This window comes from Streptopelia decaocto, assembly GCF_964273445.1.
Source record: "Streptopelia decaocto genome assembly, chromosome: 7".
Lineage (NCBI taxonomy): Eukaryota > Metazoa > Chordata > Aves > Columbiformes > Columbidae > Streptopelia > Streptopelia decaocto.
The window spans coordinates 13,281,263-13,306,185 of NC_138661.1; the positions used below are offsets into that span (position 1 = coordinate 13,281,263).

A 24,923-nucleotide genomic window follows, 5' to 3' on the forward strand; every position below is an offset into this window, starting at 1 on the left:
GACCGTCTGGTTTGGAAAACGCGTATCAGCATCAGCAAGGCAGGTGCCCCAGCTCAGTGCTCTCAGAGGCAAGGTGTATCCCTTCAGACATGGTACTTTATCAGTGATGGTAATGAGACAGCTGGGACAACTTAACTAGGGAAGCGGTAGATTCTCTGTTGCACACAGTTATTAAATCAAGACCATGGCTTTCTACAGTATGTCTTTCTAGCAAAAACAGGCCATCACGTACTTGCTAAAGAATTTGCAGGCAAAACACCATAGGGCTGTGTTACGCAAGAAGTTTAGAGTAGATGACTTTAATGATCTCTTCTGGCTCTAAAAATCTAAGAATCTAGCATCATTGGTTATCATTTACTTTACACCAAAGATCTGCTTGATTCTTCTGGGAATTCATTAAAGCTTAAAAGCCTGCCAAGCTGAGAAAATTACCATGATATTTCCAGCTGCTTTCCCCAGATTTTATATTAATCCTTCCCCTCAGCCCCGAGCAAGTTTTGCCATTTTTCTTCTGAGCAGCCTGAGCAAGGAGCATGGTTGGGTTGCTCCTCTCTGTGGCTCCTTCTGGGCTTCCCGCTCCCTGTGTGTCCCCTCTCAGGTATTGCCAAGCCATTGAAGAAGTTAGGAAGCTTTCCTTGCCGTTCCCTGACATGAGCATAACTATTTCTTTGAAAGTCTGGAAGCTGGCACCACAATTCACATTGAGGAAGCAGCTGACATGACCAAGCCTGCAAACAGCTTGCAGATTTAAGTGATAGCCTAAATAAGAACTGCTCTGAATGTCACTCATAATAAAGTCAAAAAACTAGCAAGGTCCCGCACTTTTCTCACATGCAGAAGTGCCAAGCAAGAGACAGCAATTGCTATCTGGCTGCAAGAACAGGACCTGGCCGAACCCCCGCTCCCCACCCCCAGCACAAACCCACCCGGGCAGCCAAGAAACGTGAGCGACTCTGCATCGTGCTGATGAAGTTCTTAATCTACATGTCACCCAAGCTGAACTGCAAAATACGGCTGCCTGCCCTAGTTATCAAATGACCTGAAATTCAGCACGATCATCTGCCGTAACAGCTGGTTCATTGACGAAGAGAGAAACTCCTGCCTGGCTGCTGAACCGGAGCCAGCGCCGGGAGCCCGGGGACCCGGCACGCACCCCCGCCAGCACCGAGATGCTGCTCCCATCCCCCCGGATGGCATGGCCTCAAAACGTCGTGTGTTCTTCAAATTCTGCATGCTGACTCCCTCCTCTACATATTTATTTTTCATCTGTATCATTAAAAAGAGATTTCAGAGACTTGGCACTACAAAGGAGGGGGGGGAAATAATGAAATATCCTTCCCTGCAAATTAAAGTGAAGGTGAAGTTGCATCTTGACAGTTTTTTCTTTCTACCTAGGGCACTACATAAATAATAAACAGCACTAACAAATTTACTTCTTTTTGCAGAAGCAACCTATATATGAACATAGTACAAAACATTAAAATGATTGTATGAGTAAGAGTTCTCCCAACACAGGCAATGTTAGGGAGCTCAATAACTTTGACAGATGTTACAAATCCTTTTTTAAGGAGTCACTCATGTTCAAACAGGGTGATATATTTTGAGGTTGCTTTGATGTACACCAAATTATATTTTTCTGTTCCATTGACAAAAAATCTAAACATATCTTGGTAAACTTTTACAATACTATTACTGCAAAAGCTAATATTAGTGATCTTTATTACTCCTTAATAATGAAATAAGCAAAATTAAGTGTTTGGACTGTATCTTAAGATAGTTGTTTTTGTGCTTCTTCCCCAAATAGGAATGAAGAGTGGAAGCTGAACATAATATTTTATTAAAGACCAGCTCCTCAGCTGGAACTCAGCGCTACTCCTTTGAACCCAATGGACATAATTTCCTGCTAAACTGGATCTAGACTAAATGTTTTCTGTGATGATCTGTCCCCTTGGGTAAATAGCCTTTTCCCATTTCTTAGCTGAAATGAGAAATGAGGACTGCACATGCTTTTAATGGGATGCGTCTTAGTCCTGGAATGTCCAATAGCAATTCCTGTTGCTAATGTTGTGCCTCAGCAGTATCGGTCCTTTGCCTGTCACACGTACAGCTGTTTGTAGCTGCTGCACAGGCAAGACCAAAGTCTGGGCTGAACATATGCCTTATTATCTGTGTTTACGTCAAGGTAGGCCTCAGAATTGTTTCTCTAGCAGAGAGAACATACTGTAAGTGAGAACGTAAGCATGAATATTTGATTAGGGACACATGAAAAAAATCTGAAATCATATGGCACCAAGACTTTAGCTGAAGTATGCATGAACAAGCAACGTAACTAATATTAAATGCATGCTTGTATTTTTCTTGTTCTGCAGTCTTGCCTACACATCAACATGAATTAACCAAGTTGAAAGAACACATTGAGCAGCATCAGATCTAATTGTAATGGAAAATGTTTCCCTAATAATTTTCAGTTTTCATATTTTCTCTTACAAATAGTGTTATCATGCTACTGAATAAAAGCAGATTATAAATATATATGGGTAATTCATATTAATCCAGTTATTTTGCCTAATTGATGAGAAAAGGCTATTAAAATAAACATTTTAATCTACATTAATAAATCTTTTCCTTGTGGACTACTATGCCTTGGTTTTATTTTTTAGATGCTGTTTGCCAGGTGCTGACAAACACATGCACAGAGTTACTCCCTGTCCTGGAGACATCCTAATCTAGGCCAGTAAGTATCGATCTTCTAATACTGGGATTCCCATTTGCGAGGCAGGAACACCCTCCAGCCATGCTCCCATCAGTTGAGATGTCCCATCAGCCAGATGGGGAGGCTGCCAAGCCCTGAACCTTGTGGTGTTCTGAGACTTGACCTGCGAGACAGACATGTATACAAAATACACTGCGGATAGCTCGGTGGTACCCAAAGAACAGAAGTCTTCCCACCAGAGGTCTTGCTTTTGCAACTGTTGCAAAATTCCCATTTCTACCAATATCCTTCTTTTCATCTCCTGCGAAGAACGCAATGGCAAAGACATCTTATTTTACACTCATGTGCTTGCCTGATTTGGGACAATATGCTTGAAGTGGTAGGTGAAAACCCAATTCTGCAAACTGCTGAGCTTCACATAAAGAAGCCAGCATCCTGTCCCTCCTGGCACTACAAGGAGCCAAGAGCACGTTCCTGAGAAGTGCTGAAGTCAGCACTTTACTGTATCAATCCCGCCACAGGTCTTCCTTGCCATTCATCTTAATCCTAGCCTGAATTGTTCTAATATCTGGAGGATGTGGCATAAAAACCTTCTCTTAAGCCTTTCTTTCATTCATTAGCTGTGCTGGAGCAGAAGCAGGAGCACTGGTATTGACACACTGAAACTGTCCTGAAGGTTTATATTACTTTTGCACCTTCTTAGGGCATTTGTCACACCCTTCTTTCCATGACTGAAGTCCAATCGGTTTAATTTTGTCATAGGATATTTTTTTTAAAAGTGCCTTTTATTTTTTTTTTTTCTGGTAATAATAATACAACCACATTTATCAAAAAACTTTCTTCAACAAAATCCTATTCAATCTCTATGTGACACACAATCTTAAAGTGCTGCTCTGTGAACTACAGACAGACTACTTAGGAAACGCCAGACAAGGTATTTGGCTTACAGCTCTGTCGCAATGGACAACTACTGAAATACTTTGCTAATAATAGTATCCTATGTTTGAGGAGATAAGCTTAATTACTTGTTGAATTTCAGTGGAGTTTTGCAGGTATGTCTGCATATTCCTGATAGCTAACCCAAATTTTGTTTAACAACACAATTTGCTCTCATTTCTGTTTCTGTAGTTGTAGTTGTCTGTGGATGTATCATGAACACAAAATGTCACTGATGGAAAGAAATAAAGGAAACTCGCCTTTCTTAGCTAAAACTCCATTACTACATAAAAAAAAAACATCAAGTCAATACAGTAACAGCACTCATCACACATAACCCTCAAGGAAGTAAATGTAAATCCTTCTGCTGACTTAAGGAAAAACTAGACAACACCTAGGATTGTTGTCATTGAAATATTATGTTTGCAATTTGCATGTAACCTGTGGTCCTCACAATACTGTGAAGTCCATTACTTTCAACACATTATTGTCAACATTTTGACAGTGACCAGGGAAACTAAGTGTCTCTTTGCTTCCCAGCTTCTTTCAGAAATATACAGAGTTTTCCCAGTGTCGCAGTTGTTCTTAGATCAAGATACCGGAGTTTTTACCCTTCACACTCCATACTCTCCGAAAGCACAGCTGTGATTTGGAGCTATAGCACACAGCATAAATTAAAAGAAATATTTCTTGTTTGTGGAGCAATAGTGCTCACATAACCAACAGACAGGGCCATGCTGAGGTGGCACGGCAGCCCAGGCTAGCTGGTGAGGTTCAGGATGAGGACACCACCGCACTGGTCCTGCTTTGATTCCCACGCTGACTTCTGCAATGAGCCAGGGAGATGGTGAATCCCCCTATGCTTTAAAAGATGGAGCATGATGTAGAAACATTAATGTTTTGCTATTCTCACCCTGGCCTGGAAGAAGGACAGCTGAGGTAAAAGGCAGTATCACTCTTCTGTATCTAACTGGCCTTGATTCAATGCTGCACCTGTAACACCGAGTCCATTTCCAGACCCTAACACAAGGGAACCACTGACATGGTTCTGTGACCCAGTGGAGGGTGAAGAAGACGGCTCAGGGCTGCAAATGGCACATGAGGAGGGGTTGGGGGAGTTGTGTTCTTCGGCTCAGAGAAGGGAAGGCTGAGGAGCAATCTCACTGCTGGTGCCAATGTCCAGCTGTTTCATGATGGGAAAGGTACAGCCCTGGAACAAGGGCCTGGCCATGTGGAGAAGTGCCCATCCTCGGTGATGCTCAAAACTCACTGAGACAAATACCTGAACAACCTGATCAGATTTTGGATTTAGGCTTGCTTTAAGCAGATGCCTGGGCTAGATGATCTCCAGAGGTCCCTTAATAACTCTGTCTGAAGACACTGGGGAAATTAAAAAAATAAATATCACCAGTCTCCACAGCGTATGGAGAGCAAATAAAGGAACTTCATCTGACCATGTTTTTCTGTTGTAAAATGAGTTATCTGTTCATGCCCTGGAGTCCACTAAGCAGCCTCTAGATCTTAATTAAGGTAGTTACTTCAAAGATAATTCAGCATTTCATACCTAAGTATACTTAATTTTCTCCTAAATACTTTCCTGAATTTGAGCTGTGCTGTTACAGATGAACTTGTATAAAACAAGGGACAAAAAACTAGAAGGATGCTGATTTGGTATTAAAATTCTTAGCAGCACCAAACCCCTAAGAGACACAATACTACTATATATGCTACAGCAAAATAATCCAAGTCAAAAGACTTCTTTCCATTTAATAATAAATAATTTCATGAGACTTTGAGAATTCAGGATCTTTCACCTGGAACACTGTTTGCAGACTTCAGAATTCCCAAACAAGGTCAGGTGAGCTAAATGATGACAGCTCCTCCAGTTCTACTCTGCTCTTTCTGTGATAAGGAAGCATTGTTCTAGGTTATGGTTGGTCTTGTAATTAAAAGAGGTTCTGATACAGATAAGGGCCTATGCTGTAACACTACACTCATATTTGGAAAGCAAAAGAAAAATGCAGAGCTAAAACAGATAGTGGTAAGAAAAGGAAAAGAGATGCTGGAAAAATAAAACAACTAGTGGCTTAATGAAACTTGACTTTGAGCTGCATAAATAAAGCATGGCTACACCTTCTTGCAGAATTTGGGAAAACGCCCTGAGCACATGAAATGCAGCGGTTACCATGGCAATCTACATACAGTCAGAAATCAAACAAATCCTGCACCTCTTTTCCAGTTTAAACTCCCCTCAAAAGAGGTATAAAAGAGCAAATCTCTTGTCTGCATTGGTGAGAGATTATTCACGTGAGTACTTCCATGGGGGCAGTGAGTGACCACCTTTTGCATACACAGAGGTTTACAGTCTGGGAGTAGGTGGTTGCTCTATACCTCCAGTCTGCCTATTAGAAAAAAAAGCGTGTGTTGGGGGAGTATTGCACAGCAAACCTCCCTCCTATAAGGGATGTGACCGAGCACAACACAGGCCTGTTCCTTCTGCCTCTGCCACCTCTCTGCATGGCATCCTGTTCCATGGCAATGCACAGCAGCTCCTGCAAACCCTGCACTGCACTGCTGTGTCCAGGCCCCAGCGCTGCTCTCTGCACCTGGGACTTCGTTTTGGAACGTCAAGTCAGCTGGCAGGGCTTTGTGCCTGCCTGGCCGCCCGTTGAGCACAGCCCTGCCCAAGCACTGCCCTGTCTGGGGCCCAGCTGTGACCAGCTGCCAGCATCCCTGCACAAACACTTGTGTACCAGCTCTGGCTGGGATGGAGTTAATGTTCTTCATAGCAGCTTGTAGGGGGCTGTGTTTTGCATTTGTGTCTAAAACAGCGATGGTAACACACCACTGTGTGTTATGCCTCTGTCCTGGTTTTGGCTGGGATAGAGTTAATGTTCTTCCTAGTAGCTGGTATGGTGCTGTGGTTTGGATTTAGAATAATGTTAATAATACACTTAAGTTTTAGTTGTTGCTCAGCAGTCAGGGACTTTTCAGCCTCTCATACTGGCCTGCTAATGAGAAGGTGGGGAATGTAGAAGAAGCTGGGAGGGGACACAGCCAGGACAGCTGACCCCAACTGACGAAAGGGATATTCCATACCATATGACACCATGCTCATTACATAAGCTTGGGGAAAGCTGGCTGGGGGTGATCACTGGTAGGGGACAGGCTGAGCATCAGTCAGCGGGTGGTGAGCAACTGCACATCACTTTCTTTGTATATTCTATTACTAATATTACTCGTACTCTTCCTTCCTTTGCTATTCTATTAAACCATCTTTATCTCAACCCACAAGTTTTTTTTCGATTGTCTCTCCCCTCCCAATAAGAGTGGTGGGTGAGCAGCTGTGTGGTGCTTGGTTGCCATCTGGGGTTAAACCATGACAGTTTCTTTCTGATTTCCAAAATTAGGGAAAGTGGGGACAGGGTAAGGGAAGCTGGGGAGCCACTGCAAGGCCGAAATGGCAGAGGGACCTTCCTGTCCTTCACTTCTCCATCTGCGTGTCCTTGCCAGCTGACTATGGGCAGCATTGCTGACTGTTCGAAGATGCTCCAGGCAAGCCCCTGCCGGCTCACGGAGGGAACACAGGCTCTGGGGCCAAGAATGGTGCCAGCCAAGGGAGCAGACAACCACCACTGCGACTGGCAGGTGATGCTCTGCTGATCTGGGTTGCCTGGGAGCCTGCCTGGATATGCAGCTGGCAGTGCCAGAGTCCAGGCATCTCAGCCATGAAGACCCTGAGCAGCCCTGCAATAGCTTCAGAGAGGGTGCGTGCAAAAGACTCTGACCCAGGGACAGCATAAGAAGAGTCAATACACCTGGACATGCTCTGAAAGGACGAAGAGGCAAAATAACAATACGTTATTCTCAAGTCTGTGCCTAGAGGGAAACTAAGGGACAAAACAGTACATGGGTCAGGGCTCTCAGCTGCCATGGCTGTTAACAGAGACAACAGGATGGGTGAGGGATGGCACCATACAGACTGCCCAGGCACTGTGGATGGGAACCATGGGTGCCCTCAGGGACAGGGACATCAAAATGGCTCTCTCAACAGCATCATCCTTCCTGGCGCTCTGCCTTCCTGATGGAAAAACACACCGTGCACAGCTGTCATGCCAGTGTGTGTGGTCTTGGAGAATAAACCAAGATACATTCAATTGAAGATGGGAACGACAAGAAATAATGAATGACAAGGAAACACAGAATCAAAAGTTCCCTTGATGATAAAGGTCTCTCTCCCATAGATTGTGCTCTCCTCAGTGATGCCACACAACTGCTGAGGCTACAATTTTGCTCTCAATGAAACACTTTTATAAAGATCTTCTTACCTGTGATAATGCAACTGTGCCCTGAACGGCACAGCTTGCGGCAAGAGCGTGCTGCATGGACTTGCTGGAGATGAGGTCTCCTGGCCCATCTCCTTCCTGCCCCAGGGGTTTAGAAAACATGGGAAAGAAGTTGGCAGCACAGCGAGTCCTCTCAGACCTCTTTGGTCTTCTGCACTACAATACCACACCACCACTTGGGATCCTACCACACCATTAAGCAACGCTTTTAATGTCTTCCACTGCCCATGCAGCCATACTTTCTCCTGGCAGCAGCAGCTCGTGGTGCTCTAGCAGAGCAAGGTGGAGGTTTGAATAGCTTTAGCTTCCTATAGTCCTGCTGTCTAATATTGTATTAAAAGACCCTATCTTCATAAATATATGCTTGTTAAATACATATTTGCATTCTTATTTCTGCAAGAAGTGGGCATCGCTGCAGTCCTTTCTTAGAGTGAGCATGTTGTTTTGTTTTCTTTTAAAGGATGCATTGTTAGGGCTGATTTATGAACAAGGCCTGCTTGACAAAAATGAAGCATTGGAGTTCAAATTGTGCTAGAATCCTCCAGCCTGTTCCCCCAGGAGAATTAAAATGTGTATTTTGAATTCCAATTTTAAATCCAAAATTAATTCCTAATGCATTATTCTTTCTGCTTCTTGCAAAGAATTATATGAAATAGCCAGACTGAATAAGACAGACCTCTGTGCCCGTAAGTGCCCTTGATGAAATGCTTAGAGCTAGATATTTTCTTTTAGGTTTTGTAAATCGACAGTAATACATGCAATCATTTCAATAATTTTATCTATCCACAAGGAAACCACTCTATCTAGTTGTACACTGCAAAAGTAGGAATTGATATGGAAGTGTTCTTTTAAGTAATGTGCAGATGTCAAGAGTACAAAATATTTATTTTACATTCTTAAGATGTATTTTTAATAATAATTTAAATTTATAAGTACAAAGGATCATTTGAACTTCTAGAAATAATTCTATCTGTTATAACAGTGGCTGAAAAAAAGCACCTAAAACCAATACTTTATAACAGTATTATTGTCCATGTACAAACAACTGTGTCATTTCTAGCATCATCACACAGGTTTATAATTACTTACAGACTCCCTAATAAGTATATGCTTTAAATAGAATTCAATTGTCTCTTTTTGGAAGTGCTGCATATCATATAAAGAAATCACTAAGAAAAAATAAATATCTGAGAGTTTTTGAGTCCCTCTTGAATTTTTTTATTTTATAACATTTATATTTATGATGTATTAATTGATTAACTCTTTCAATTTACCTCCTACCTCTGTTGTATGGATATTAACCACACCAAGTAGGTGAGCACATGCTTAAGCATAAATCTCTGAGCTGTCACTGCAGCCCCAAACCTGGGTTGGAGTAAATAAACAGAAGTGATGCATTTTAACAACAGACCTGGAAGCATTGTCATATTATTTTTTCCACTTTAATAGCTGAATTAATTTTCAGAATATGGATGTCTGAAAGACTTTGCTTCTGTGCCAATGCATAAGGTGTTTTATCTGGTGTCCTCTACCTGCCATCTCTTACTGTCCTAAAAAAGGAGCAAATGAAAGACAGGAAAATATTTTTCTTTTTTATTTTTCCTCAGTCTCTTTTCAGTTTCAAGGGATCTTTCAATATCATTTAGAAAATGAAATTATATGCTATCCCCCCTCAAATTGGAAATTTTAATTCAAGTAAACTATATAAATATATATATATATTTTTTTTTCCAAAACATCTAGTGCTTTTAGGTTGAATAAATTGAAAGCCTGGAAACCAAAGCCCAAAGCCCAAAATATTTTTATTTGGAGAGGGTGGGTACATTTCTGCTTCCTGACTAGCTGATGTGCTTCAGTCATGCTTTCCGTAAAGACTGAAAAAAATAATTGTCTATAACAATGAGAAATCAGGATGATCCACAAGACAGAAAGACTTTGGCTTCTCTTCTCAGACAATCAGAGACAGCTTTTTGGAACTAGATGGACAGCCAGCCCTTGCAGGCCCTCAGGAAGGCAGCCAGGGTTTGCTTTTGAAGGACACGGAGCATTTTCAACTCCCAGAGACAGCACAGAGCACTGAGCTGCTCAGGACTTCTCAACAGCTGTACAGCAATCACTTGCTCACTCCTGGACTGGACTTCTGACTTGACTGAAATTTTAACAAGGGAACAGAGGGAAAAACATACAAGACAAGTACTTTATCCTCCCTACTAATCCCCCAAGCAGCTAGTCACTCCATCCCGTAAGACATTACACACATATAACCAATACACTACACATAGATGGCCAAGCTTGCTTTAAATGGTATCATAGAGCAAAGACATCTTCCCTCAGTTCTCAAGAAAGCATGAGCAGAGAAAATGCTGCAGGAGCCCATAGCAGGCTGCTGCCTGCTTGCTACAAAAATATCAGAATATTATAATAAACCAATTATTTAACACTCAACTTGCCCCATTAGACTTGTAGTATGTACTTGTTCTAAGACAGCACAACAAACCATCATGCAGTTCTCACTGCTGAGATATGTCGTCCCTTGCATTTGGATCTTCTCAGAAAAAAAAGAGATGAGCAAAAATACCACGCATCACATTTGGAAAATTAAAAAAAATAGTCATAATTACATATCTGCCTTCTGTTACTCTCAAATTCATTCTATAACGGATCTATGAATCTCTTCACAAAGCTCAACTAGAAGAGAAAGGTGGAGGTGACAAGAGAGTTCAGCTGAGCTAGCAAGCAGAGTAAAGCTTCTCATGTGAGGAGCATTAAAACACGCCATTCAGAAAAAAAACATGCATGTTATGATCATTTAATGCATTACTCACTCTTCAATAGGGATAGATAGCACTTTATAAACGTTAGTCTCAACAGATTCGGCTTCCACCAAACATTTAAATCAGAAGTGACTGCACAAAGGCAGCGTGTTGTACAAATGTCATGTTAGAGAATCAGACCTGCAGGATTCACAATATACGGCAACTGAGGCTGACACATGAGAAAAATTACAACTTTATTTCTGGTTCTAGTGTAACAACTCGGAATTAATATTGGTTAACTTCCTCTGAATGTACAAATATTTTACCCCCCCTTGCCATCTTCCCAGGGAAAGTACTGACACCTGCTTTACCAACCGTGTAGCTGTCTAATTCATAGTAAACATTACTGTATTTTAAATAACAATAGTTTAAAGATATAAACAGTGAATGGCTACAGCCAGCTATGTTTTGTTTTGAAGAAGTGATACTGAAAAACCTAGACCAGCCTTGCAAGGCAACACAAGGGTAGTGGTGAGTGCCTGTGAGAACCATTATTAACAGGTGGTTTTACTTCCAGTGAGTACTTGGACTCATGACAGCCCAATTCACGCCTTCCAGATGACCCTGTTGAGCCTGTCAGGCTGGTATTTAAGAAAAAAACTTCCCAAGTGGCAACATGAATGGAGACGTCAATCCACCTCATGGATTGACATATGCGATCAGACACAGTGTCCAAATGAGATGCTGGGAAAAGCTGGCACCTAAACACAGGTGTGTGAATGTCACTGTGACCAGGGACACCCGGTGGGATGAGGAGCTCCCTGGGGAAGGAGGGGGACATCACCTCAAATCCATCACAAAAGTTCAGGACTCCTGAGGCTGGTTTGCATCTCTGCTCACAGAAGCAGTAACAGGAAAAACAAACACAAATTCCCCCAGATCACACCGCTCAGGATAAGGCAGATGGTGCAGAGCCTGCAGCAGGAGATGGCTGCTCCCCTCGCCCACAGCCCACCTCACCCACTCGCTTGGCACAGCGGCACAAATTGTGCCTGTCTGCAATCAAAGATTTGCTAAGCAAAATTTGAAATACCAATGTAATGGATTATGCTTCTCAGTTTCAATGTTAAACACTACTTTGCAAGGGGTAGGACCTCTTGAAATTTAAGGAAAGTGCCCATCACAGACGGTGAGTGAGCATATGGTTACGACACAGGAGTGAGGGGCACCACAGCAGCACCACAACAAAAACAGAAAATAAAAGCTCTTTGAACCTCTAACTCGGGTCAGATGCCCTCTGCAGCAATACTCCCTTAGCTGCTGAGATGTGAAGGGTTTATTCACTCTTAACGTATTTTAGCAAAGCAGTTCTGAGGTCCAAGCGCAAAGACGTTTCTGAATGGCAGGCTGTATTTCATTCCCTAGCAACCAGCACCAGCTGGGGATGTGTTTACTTTTTATCATTTAGGCCAAAGTAATAAAACTTTCACATCACAAATAGAGAGGAAATTGTAACATGGAGTATTAAACAATTGCAATAAATTCCTTTTAAACCCAGGACCATAAGGGGTACCAAATATTAATGTCTTCTGTAATAACATGATTGATTTTTAAAACATATTATTAGAGATGAAGACGACTTTGTATTTAAAACTTAGCTTCCAATTTCCACCATATTCCAACACGCTGTACAAAGATCCTGCTGAACAGTTTTGTCAAAACTTGTTTGCTCTTGAAGGCTGTCACTCAAAAGTAATTTTAAAAATCAATCACCTTTTGCAGTCTTGGCATGAACATTTCTGTGAACTCTTTTAAAAAATCTAATTCCGGATACATGCTGTGCTACATTGGAAGATTATAATTATGATGAGGTTTCTGCTCTGTATGTTTGGGCTTACCAGCTCACATTAATTTTCCTTAATATTTGGTGAAAGCTCCTTTGCTACGGTCCTTTTGCAAGCACTCGTGGCAGCGCACAGCTCCTGCCAGGGTAATACATGTAGCAGAGAGAAGAGACCAGGCAAGGCCAATTCAGTAAAGGAATTGAGCCATGGAATAGCTTTAAGACAGCCACTCTATTTTTAATCAGTCATCTTAGCTGAGATGAAAAATTGCCAAAGGAGCCATGAATAACACCTTGAGGAATTTTGAGGGAACAGACTCCCAATATTATGAAAAAGTGATACATTGACACTTTAAATCTGGATCTTGTGAAGCAGCAGAGTCACAACAGACTCTTACTATCATCAGTCAGAACCAAAGAAGCTTTTACCATGTTTATAAACCCTACACTCACTCACATTTGGGAAAGACAGTGCATTTTATTTCCATTTCTAACTATCACGTTTTACTGGTGAGAGCTAACCTCTCATTGAAATACCATGAGGCCTATCTCATACCATGAACACACCCCATTACCCTATGACTGAACATTATTTTCACATTTTAATCATTCTCAATGAGAAGTCCAACAGCCGAAAATCCAGTTCCTTCACAGAAATTATCTTTCCATACCAAAAATATTGCACAAGACCAGTTTCCTCACTCAAAACACTGCCTCAGGAAACTCTCCCGTGGGAGATGGGGCTGAATTGGGGTGGGGGGCACAAAACAGGAGAGGGACCAGCATGGGCAGGTGTGGAAGAGCAGGGGGGCTCCTCTGATCCCTGTTGTAGGGCATGGGATGGGGATGGAGGGTGGCTGGGAGCAAGAACTGGGCCCTGGGACTGAGGAAATGAGCCCATGGGCTCTGATTGATGAAGTGGGATGGGGGGGGATGGCTCCATCCTGTGCATGGAGGAGAGGTCTGATGCCTACAAAGCAGCACTTGCCCCATCCCTGGAAGTGTCCAAGGTCAGGCTGGATGAGGCTTTGAGTAACCTGAGCTAGTGAAATATCACAGAATCATGTAAATTGGAAAAGACCCTTAAGATCATTGAGCCCAACCATAAACCTAATGCTGCCAAGTCCACCACTAAATCATGTCCCTAAGCGCCACGTCTACATGTCTTTTAAATACCTCCAGGGATGGTCACTCAACCACTTCCCTGGGCAGCCTGTTCCAGCGCTTGGTGTTCCTGTCCAGGGCTAATGAAGGGTCAGACTAGATGATCTTCAAAAGTTCCTTCCCACCCAAGCCATTCTGTGATTCTATGATTAAAAATCAGGTATGTTGGTATATTGGGTTGGTGTTCCACATATTTTCAGTAACAAATTCACCAATGTTTTGCACGCTCCTGGCACAGGTGTTCACCTTGCAGAGGGCTGGGTGTGCTGCTTTTGGCTGGGGTAGAGTTAATTTTCTTCATAGCAGCTAATATGGGGCTATAGTTTGGATTTGTGCTGAAAACAGTGTTGATAATACAGAGATGTTTTCATTACTGCTGAGCAATCATTACACACAGTCAAGGCCTTTTCTGCTTCTCATACTACCCTGCCAATGGTCAGGCTGGGGGTGCACAAGAAGCTGGGACAGCTGACCCCCACTGACCAAAAGGATATTCCACACCATATGATATCATACTCAGCATGCTCTTTGTTATCTTCCCTTTCATGACAACATCTTATTTTATTTTATTTTATTTTATTTTATTTTATTTTATTTTATTTTATTTTATTTTATTTTATTTTATTTTATTTTATTTTATTTTATTTTATTTTATTTTTATTTTATTTTATTTTATTTTAACTATTAAACTGTTCTTACCTCAACACATTAATTTTCTCACTTTCACCCTTACAATTCTGCCTAGAGGGTGAGTGAGTGGTTGTGTGGTCCTTAGTTGGTGGCTGGTGTTAAGTCATGACAGCTGGGCTGCCTGTCTGGGGCAAAAATTTGCTCTGATTGCCCACGTCCACTGTGCCGCTGCAGACCTGCGAGACACCAGGGGACAGTCCCTCTGGCTCACACCACCCCAGACCTGCTCAGCCAGAGTTGGGGTGACTGCTCTGGTGGTTCCCCAACCCTCATCAGGTCTCATAAGCTGCCACTGCAAGAGAGACAGCTCTGCCAAGGCACTCGCACACAGTTTACACGCCATAACTGGGGTGGTGTGATGTGGCACAGGAATCTGGATCTGCACCAACTGCTGTCTAATTCACAGGAGATGAAGCGCCATTCCCTGGGGGAAACAGTAACATTAATGATGTGCATCCCTGCTATGTCCTACCAATTGTAAACTTTATTTCCTGTTCAGTTAGAATGACCTTTGATTTCTTTGAAATAAAAATCCGTGTGAATATGGTGCATTATTCACATATACAATGTGATACCTATTTTTAAATCCATTCCAAATACAAAAGGATATTAATGTGTCGGAATGGGCACTTTCATCTGATAATATAAAATTTCACTGCAATTCAACAAAAAAATCTATCAGAAAAGCTCGTAACTCTCTTAACTGTTATCTGTGTTTAATTTACACAGGGAATGGCATAGGACCTTAATCTGACATTAAAGGACTATAAATCCTTAAATAATACTCTCTGTACACAGACATTATTGTAAACGTGCCCTCATCTTTACTACCGCAAAATAAAGATCTATTCTGACAAGACAAAGCCCTGCCAATAACTTCTGAAAGTCAGCTAACGAAAGGCTTTCATGAAAGACAGTCTCATGACACAGGGCTTTCCTTATTCTCTGCAAGGCACCTCCAGCCCACAAGGTGCAGCTGTTACGCCTCTTTTAGAGACAGTTTCACGCCTGGCTATTACACTGTTTGTCCATGTGACTATGATTTGGTGGATTTAATTCTTTCCCCAGGTACCATAAGCCATGTAGGCTGACCCCTATAAAAATGCACCACTTGATTCCTAGTGGTTCCTGAAGCATCTCCTTTTAGGGGAACTGTATATGCTGTGAAAAGATACTACCCCAAAACACCAGAGTTTCATTTTTTTAACGTCATGCACAAAGAAGCCAGCTCAGAAACTATACTTCACCTTATCAACAGGTCAAATTTTGGGTTTGCTCTTTTTTTAAAAAAGAAGCCATTGCTAACATGACCAGAACACATAAGTAAAAGGACTGGAAGACCACTCTACCACTGACAGGGAGAAAATAAGTTTGATTTAAATTTACTTGGGCTAAGCAGCTCTGTTGACAAACCCATTGCAGAGCACAAACTCTCAGCACTTGGGTCATGATCACAGAAGCCTCAGGGACAACAGTTCATCCCTAAGTGCCCTCATATTAATAGGAACTTGCATGAGGGGAAAAACACACTCCAGCTGAGAAAACCAAAGAAACTAAGGTTTACCTGTAACTTCTGTATGTACTGAGCTCAGTGAGAAGACTGAACAGTGATGAGGAAAGCCCAGGAAAAAAAACTTCAAAATCTCTAATTAAGGTTAAACTGGAAAAAAAAAAGAACAACTCAAGCCTACCTAGTTTCAAAGCACGTATCGACAGAAAACAGAGGCATCGTCATCTCTTTCACGGTGCGGCAGAACAAGGAACATGAAACCCATAAATTAGCTGATGAGCACAATCGCTTAAAAGGAACACAGGGGAAAACAATGCAAGCAGCCCCAGGAATAGTACCTAAAAGTGATGTGTTTGCCTCCACGCTGCACCCAGGAACAGGGAGGCCAGAAGCAGGGACAGCACCAGGCAGTCACATCTGGGCATGGCTGGGAGGCAGGGGCTGGGCTGCTGCCTTACACTGCTTCACATCCACATTCCTCCTCGCTTTACATATATTTTCTTAATTTTATATTAGTCAAAATGGCAAGTTTCTCCTCAAAGCCACCAAAGAATAAAAAAGATAGTTTCTGAATCATTTTATATGCTAAAAAACCAAAACACCCTACTATATCTGTTTCTCATGTAATATGAGAAAATATTGGTTTAATTCATGCAGCGTGAAAGCTGACAATATGTTTTGTAGTTTTGTTTAAATAGCTACTGTTCTGACATTAGCCACAAACAAATCTTAATGCTAAACGTAACTCATAATAAAAATAATGTGAAATCCAGTAATTCAAGATACTGCTGACCAGGAATCATTTCTTCATTACTATTTCTAGTGCAAAAAGAATTAAAAGGTTAAATGACTTAAATAAAAAATATAATTTAAAAATAATTAGTGAATTTGCATAGAAATTTACAGGAGTTTTTATTCAGGAGACAAGATACTCCTTTTCTTTTTAAAAAATCACAATGTTTCACTTCAGCTTTTCAAAGAAAACAATTCTTTTTAGGTTTTTTTTTATTTAACTGGAATTTGAGCTTTAAAATGGAAACACAAAAGAATGTGGAGTTCGAATTTTTCTTTATTTTTGAATCAGAAAACTGGGATTTTGTTATCGCCTTCAAGATAACCAAATGTATTGCTTTTCATTATGTGCATTTGAAAAGAAAAGCGAAATGAAAGGTAATTTCAGAATGAAAAATATATGCTTTATCTTCTCAGGAAGGTCAAAAGTTCCATTTTGAGTTTAGTAAAATAAAAAGTACAATCAGATGTAATGTATTTCTTGAAAAACTTTTCCTAGCCTTCACAAAAGGATGACTTCAGCACCCACCTCATGCCTGGTGTAGACCTCTCTGTGAGTTCCCCAGGCTTGATGTGCCTCAAAAATACTCCAGAAGAAACACACAGTTTGTTTGTTGCCATATCTGTAATTTAACTTCAGAAGCTGAAGAGAAACTAGAACAAATATGAGCCGTGGCAGTGAAATGCGTGAGAAAACTCACCTATGAAACAGATCTTGGAGCAGCACTTGCAGACTCAGCCCCACTGATGGGCCCAACATGCTGACGCTGACGTTTACAGCATGACCAAGGACACATCTCTGCACTGTTGAGGTTTTTGCAATGGTTTCTCAATGTATCGCTGTAAAAATAGGCTCTTTGCGTATTGAGGCTTGCTGACCAAAGCCCCTGCCCCCAACTCTAACAGCTCAACTCAGTAGCTGTCTGGCCACAACTTTCTGCACCATTTGCAGCGTCAGGGAAAACATCATTTAAAAATATGGTGGTGTTGAAAGATCTAACAGCAAAATAATGTGATCTAAGATAAGAAATACAGGAGCATGACCTTAGTTGGGCAATTTCTGGGCATGCCAGTAAACTCTGACAAGCACAAGGAAGGCAGTTGGGGGGATGCACTCTCAGGCTGATGAGATAATGAAAAGCCACCCAGGGGCAATCTTAACTGTAAGAGTATCATTGCAATAACAGTAAAAAAAAAAAAAAAATGCAGTTACTCTGGGCTTACAGGAATGTTACAGCAGATAGCACAAAAGGAATCAAATGTCAGCTTGCCTAAAGAGCAGTATATCTATGTTTATTGTTCAAGCGTTAGCCCTGAAGTCTAAATATTAAATTCAGAGTGATCAGAAAGGTCAGAGAGATGAGGAATGAAACAATCCACAGAAAGCATGGATCCTCACCTTTGTTACACTTTTCAAACCCTTCCTCCTTTCACAAACTAGGGATAAATTCCTCATTTATCTCAAAGAGTCAAGAGTTTTGCTGCTGACTGTACGGGGACCAAACTTTCTGCTGGTGCCTCCTGCCTCCACCGCAGATCCAGAAACCTGGCCCCACACTTTGGCCACACGTCCCCAGAGCACTGCAGGGAGCAGCTGGCGTGCTGCCGCTGCCCTTTGGCTCCCTGCATCCCTCCATCCTCACTCAAGGGTGCCCCCACTGCGGCACTGTGCATGCTAACTCTTGCCAGCCTTACCATTAGATCTGCCACCCTTGTTGGTCAGCAGCAGCACTTAGTGATCCTCGCAGGCTCCGGAGGACACTGAAAATCTTGTCCCTTACTGTCTGAGTTCAGTTAGTCTTGCTGTTTTGCTGATTCAAAGGGATTTCTTTTGCATTTAGCAAAGGTCCCATGAGATTTGCTGGCAAAGCATCTTGAGAAGTGAAATAGAAATGTGTATATTTGTAAATGATGCAGGGGAACCTGAGCACCCAGATCCAAAAGTGCAGAGTAATTTTTGTTGTGGATGCTAATACCAGCTGCCTATGGTATGCCGAAAAAATAAAAGACAAATATCCTGTAAACTAAAGTGCCTTAGAACTGAACAAGCATTGCATTTCAGGACAATCCATATTCAAATGGATTTCTGAACATCCTCCCCTTCCTGTCCACAAAGCACCAGACTGGCACACAGGCACCTGCAGTCCTGCTCCTCAATCTGCTACGCTGCAGGAATTGCACCATTTCTTCACACGAATGAGCTATTCACATTTAGTGAGTTCAAGGAGTCGAAGGAGGTGATAATCTCTATGCCTTGTGACAACGTGTTTATTTTTAAAGGTGTGAAAAAAGCCAAGATACCCCTCAGGTGATGCTGAATACTGTTCTTCCTCTTAGTGAGGTGCCAAGTAGCATCATTAGAAATAGGTACCAACACCACCAACTTACATGTATCACCTGCTGAAAAGACACTGTCACACCATACATTGAATTTTGTGATGTAATGCCTACACTGACAGCACCTAGAGAAGCTACACAGCTACATGTGTGTTTAGGCCTGCTCCTTCCCAGACTGATAGCTCTAGGCATTGCACCCTGGGAAGTTTACTACCAGGTTCTTGTAAGTTTTAGCTCAGTACTGAGAGTGTGAACTTAGCATCTGAAGCCTATGACCACAGAGGACAACAGCTTCAGCAAACCTGGAGCAAGGGATTTGGAAACATTTGCTTGCCTTAGCTAGCTGTGAGAATCCAGAAATACTCTCTAATGTCTATATGGCTGGCTCCTTCCCACCCAACCCACTCCTGTCCTTTGTACTCTTGAAAGAGAAACAAGACTTGAAAGTCACATCAAGAGGTCCCGCTTTTCTGCCAGTTCTCCCAGTGTATGTCTCCAGCTGTCAAACCTTTAGATAACAAGTTTCTCAACATGATCAATGTCAGTTCAAAAGCTAATACAACAACAGATTTATCCCTAACAACATTTTTATTCACAATACACCGCATTCCTTAAAGAAAGCCATTTACAATATTTACACTAAATTGCTTAGACAACATTATGCAAGAGAAGACTTGCAGATAACAAATCATTGTCACCTGCTACAAATAACTGATTCTCAAATTTCTGCTTTACAAAACACATGGGGATCATCTCCCTTGCACTGTCTCCTGGGCAGCACTTTAGAAGCCCACAGCCTCCATGTGCGACACATTTTTATAGCTGCACCTCTTGTGTAACTCTTGCAGTTGATAGTGAGGACACGGTTTTGAAAAGCACCTCCAAGCCAGCAGCCTCTCAGCTTCTGCACAGCAGCATTCTGCCAGCTTGCAGAACACCACTAGAAGCTGAAAAGAATGAAATTGATAATTCCCTTGTCTCCTTCTCATGTCCTCTGAGTCTTGCGTAAAAAGGACTTCCATACATTGAATGGTCTTAGAGTAAAATAAAGTCATGTCCCCATTGTAAAAGAGTGGTAGCTCCACCAATTATATATTAAAATACAATCGTCTGTGTGTTTGTTGCCTGGATGGTTGTGGTACAAAAACAGGCTTATATTTCTCCTCTACATTGCTGTGCCCACAGGATCTACCTTTCATGCTATGCTGTACTGCACAGCTGATGATGCACACCCAGTTTTTCAGACACTGCAATAACCGCCAGAGGGAGTGCATGGAAATCAGCAGTGGGGAAACGGGATTAAAATCGATGTTTTCTATAGAACACTCCGGAATACTAATCAAGACCAACAGATAAAGCAATCCATGCAAATCAGATTGGCAGTGATCGCTTTGCAGGGTTTGTCTTTTTTGTCAGTAGAACTGAAGCAGATTTTTAAATGCACCTTCAAGACCCAAATCACGCTGCCTTCTCCTCAGCTGTGCAGCTGAGCACGTACAAGTGCAAAGGCTAGGTGCTTCCTGAACTAAAATCACCGATTAGCAGATTATTTCCTTCCTGAACTGCAGGAGGACAAGAGATTGTTCCATTTTATCACAGTTGTGGTTTTCTCCGTGCTGTGTTGCAGGGACTGTGCAGCTTGTTGACCCACCAGCCAGCATCAGGGGAATGCATCCAACCTGATAACTTCTAGGTGAGCCATCCTCTGTGGAGTGGAAAGGAAACTAAACAATTATTGTAAACTAGATGCCTAGCAGTTACATGGCTGAAGTTCAGTTAAATGAATCCCATTTTCAGCTGTATTGCTTTGTCAGGATTAAATTACAACAGTCTGATATTCAGCTTCCAGAATGCCACACAACCTGGAGCTTTCAGGTCCCTGAGTTGGTAAAAAATAAGATGCTGGATGACCACACGGAGTCATCTAAGAAGGCAATTAATAGACTTTGTGTGAGCTCCCTGGGGATTACCAGCCAGCAGCAGAAGCTGCTCTACATGTTTTGCTGGCAGCAGCATATGGCGATTCACTCAGTGGCTGGAATTAAGCAGAAGACTTTCCCCTCAGCTGAGCCTGTTGCCAGAGATGGCTGCAGAGCTGCGCCCACCTCCTCCACTGCACCACCGACCGTCCCCACTCAGTTCCATTGTCCTAAACACTGTGTGTTTTGACCAGGAACCTGTTTTTATGGAGATATATAAAGGGTGAGTGTCACGGGGATGGAGCCAGGCTCTTCTCGGTGACAACCAATGGTAGGACAAGGGGTAATGGGTTCAAACTGGAACACAAAAGGTTCCACTTAAATTTGAGAAGAAACTTCTTCTCAGTGAGGGTGACAGAGCACTGGAACAGGCTGCCCAGGGGGGTTGTGGAGTCTCCTTGGACACATTCCTGTGTAACCTCACCTAGGTGTTCCTGCTCCGGCAGGGGGATCGGACTAGCTGATCTTTTGAGGTCCCTTCCAATCCCTAACATTCTGTGATTCTGTAATGTGAACTATGGCACATAATGAAAGCAGAGTTAAAAAAAAAAAAATTAAAAACACTCTGAATTTTGTTTTGATTACATGTGAAAAATCCTCTCAGCCCAGCAACTTATTTCTGACCTTTATCAATATACTTGTGAATTTCTTCCCAAATTCACTTCTGGTATAAAATAAAAAAAATTGCATGTACAAAGACCACCTGTTTGCAGAGCTTGGGCAGTCAGAGAAGTGATAATCTGATGTGCATTACTCATGTGAACACACACACATACAGACGCACACAACACATGTATTCTTCCAAGTTCTCACTAATTGTCCCAGAGAGAACCACGGAGCATCACTAAAAATATGGCTTATGTGAATTAGTTTCCAGTTCCATGATTTACTATCATTAAACCAGAGGTTTAATTATTATTGTAGTTACTAACCAATTATAGCGTAATTAGAAATAATTAATCTGTTAATTAGAAAGTTTAGGAGAGGATCAAAACAAAAATTTGATGAACTAGAGAAGGGTTCTTAGCAGCAATCCTGTACCGTCAGCGAGGATAAGGAGAGAGAAATGGGCTGAATTTTGCCCAGAGGTGTCTGGCAGAGAAACCTCAAATACATAACTGAATGACCCACAAGCAGCTGATTCTCTTCCTTGACCACACAGCCCAGCTCAGAGACAATACCCTGTACTACTGATGCCTGCATTTCTGCTCCCGGTAACAGGAGGATCACGGTCACGCAATTATTGCTTGTTTGGAGTGGAATTATTGCTAGGGGAGTGTTATGAATTTTTGTGTAGAGACAAACTGTGGTAAGGTCTGGCTCTTAGCTGGGAATCCAGAAAGTCTACTAAATAAAATAAGGATGAGTTTCTTGCCAGTTCAGCGACTAATAAACCAAAGCCTAACTTAATCCCTATACATTTGTGTATCTCAAGTTAATCACTGATATAAATCAGCTAGTATCCAACAATTAGCATAGGATACCCATGAGTAGTATAAAATAAGTAATTTGGGGAGGGGAATAACACCAGAATTAGACATCATCATTATCAGAATGCACCATTTCTGCAAAATAATTCAAAATGAAAAAAATACAGATTCCTTTGTGAGGTCTATTCCAATACTCATTCATATTGTAGAAAGCTGGAGAAGCCACTTTCTACACAATCTCTTAGAAGTTTCTATAGTTTACTTTTAAAAAATAGAGAGCATTTGAAGGAGCACAGCACCATCCTATCTGGTTTGGTGATTCAGGTTAGAAGTGCCTATCGGTAGTTATCACAACAAATCTGGAGCTGTGTAACTATCATCACAGCACACTGCCTGGCCATTTTTTTTAAAGAATGTGTGCATCCCTTACAGTATTTCGAATAATTTATTTATTTTCAGTATTGTTTCTCCTCTGCTAGTGAGAAAAAGTTCAGAGAATGTTCTTTTTGATATTTGGCTTTAAAAATAGTATGAAGAGTGGAGTGGAATGTCAGCTTATGTGCAGTGGTAACAAGAGCATCATTCTGTGTGGAGTTACAGCACCTCTAACTCACATGGGGTCTGAAAAGGAAAACAAACTGCCATAAAAAAGCAATTCTTGTTCTGACACAAATTATGTCATGTTGTTTTAGAGACTACCCCAGGACACCAAATATTGAAGCACTTTAGGAACGACAGAAAATGAACACAAAACTGGAAGAAGTTTTCTAAAAAAAATCAAATCTGTTCCAAGGAGCAATTTCTTTTTCACTGAAAGAAATCAGACGCCCAATCAATAAGTAAACGTCCCATATTCTATTACTGTTGAGCAAAGCAAAATGCACGGAGACGTGACATGGCAAAGTATGCCACTGGAAAAGGTAAAGAGAAAAAACCTGCTCTCATCACAAAAAGCCATTTGCTCCTCAGATTTTCAAAGAGCTGTGGACTCCAAGCACAGACTATGGGCTTACGCAGGAGGTAAGCTGACAGACTGGGCTGTAAACCCAGCCCTTTGCTCACCGTCTGCACAGAGCTGAGGGGCAGAGCTGGGGCAGAGCCACCACCACTCATCCCTGAGGGTGCTGGTGTGGGCTGGTGGCAGCTACTCCTTGTCCTGACATGTCCCCAGGGGGAGGAGAGGCAGCAGAGTGACACGGAGCTGCCTCTGAGTCATGGCATCTCCTGGGGCAAGACAGCTTTCTCATTTCTGTGGCTCCAGGCTGAGCTCCACTCACAGCCGTGGCTTGACACAGGACATGGTGTGTATACAGTCCAGACTAGGCTCCTCAGAAAGGAGCCCTTGCCAGATAAAGATGTGTATTGAGCAAGGAAACATCCTACAAACGGTCTCCAAATGAATAATGGCCTAAATCTGGCCTCCACTCCTTGCACATAAATTACTGGACTTCTTAAGTTCTGATAACTACTTTTTTTTCTAAGCTAATAGGCTGTAACTGTAGCCTACTCAAAAAGCCACATTGCATCTCCTACCACTGAGCTCCAGGAACTTTGCCAGTTTGCAGCAGTTTCAGAAAAACAAGGGTTTGAGGGCAATGGTGCAAGTGAATCTCACTAGCAGAAGTCTTTGCTCTCAATATGCACAAGTCCCTCTTAAATCTCTCAACAATTTTCTCCCCAGACAGTTTCCTTCCTGAAGTGGTTTTTCATTTAGCACAGAAGAATTCAGTGCAGCAAAAACATCGGCAAGAGACTCAAGAGCCGTTAGATTTGTTATGCTCTTCAAAGAACAGAGGCACCTTTTGTTGTTCTAGACGCGCGACAGCAGCTCTGGCGTTGCCGCTGCTCTAAGCGGGGATATAATAGAGTCCTGCAGAAAAGTGGCTAAGACGCATACAAGCAACATGCCATGGGGTTTTATTACCGTAACACTGGGAAAGCACTTCACTGCCCTGGAAAACTTTCTGCCATGGATCCCTACCATCTGGGGGGTTGAAAAAGTGAATGAAAAAAACCCCAATGCCTACGTCTATAGAGCAGAATAATTAAATAATGTTTGATACTTCCTGACATATGAATAACAGCAATGATATTTACAGTTCTAACACTGAAAGTTGTCTGTAATCCCAGTTTATCCATTCATGAGTGAAGCAGTTCACCTCCTGTGCTCCACACTCAGCTGGAGCCAAGCTAATACGGAAGATTAACCAGTTTTACTCTTGGCTTCTTCTGACTGGGCCAACTTCCTCCAGTTCTGGTTTTAAACATGTTTTTCTTAAAGTGAACTCAACTTATTAAGTGTACCCAGGGTCTTAGAAGTGTCATATATCCACCACAGGAAACGCAGGTTAACCTGAGAAGGGGGCACTTGAGCAGTTTTGCAGGCAGGGGAATTTGCCCATAATTCCAGGAGAAGTGTTGGTGGTT

General features: G+C 42.0%; 1 protein-coding gene across 3 annotated transcripts in view; it reads right to left on the reverse strand.

Moving 5' to 3' along the window:
• Positions 1-24,923, reverse strand: part of EVL (Enah/Vasp-like) — a 156,376-nt gene that overhangs the window by 39,109 nt on the left and 92,344 nt on the right. The window lies entirely within an intron of this gene.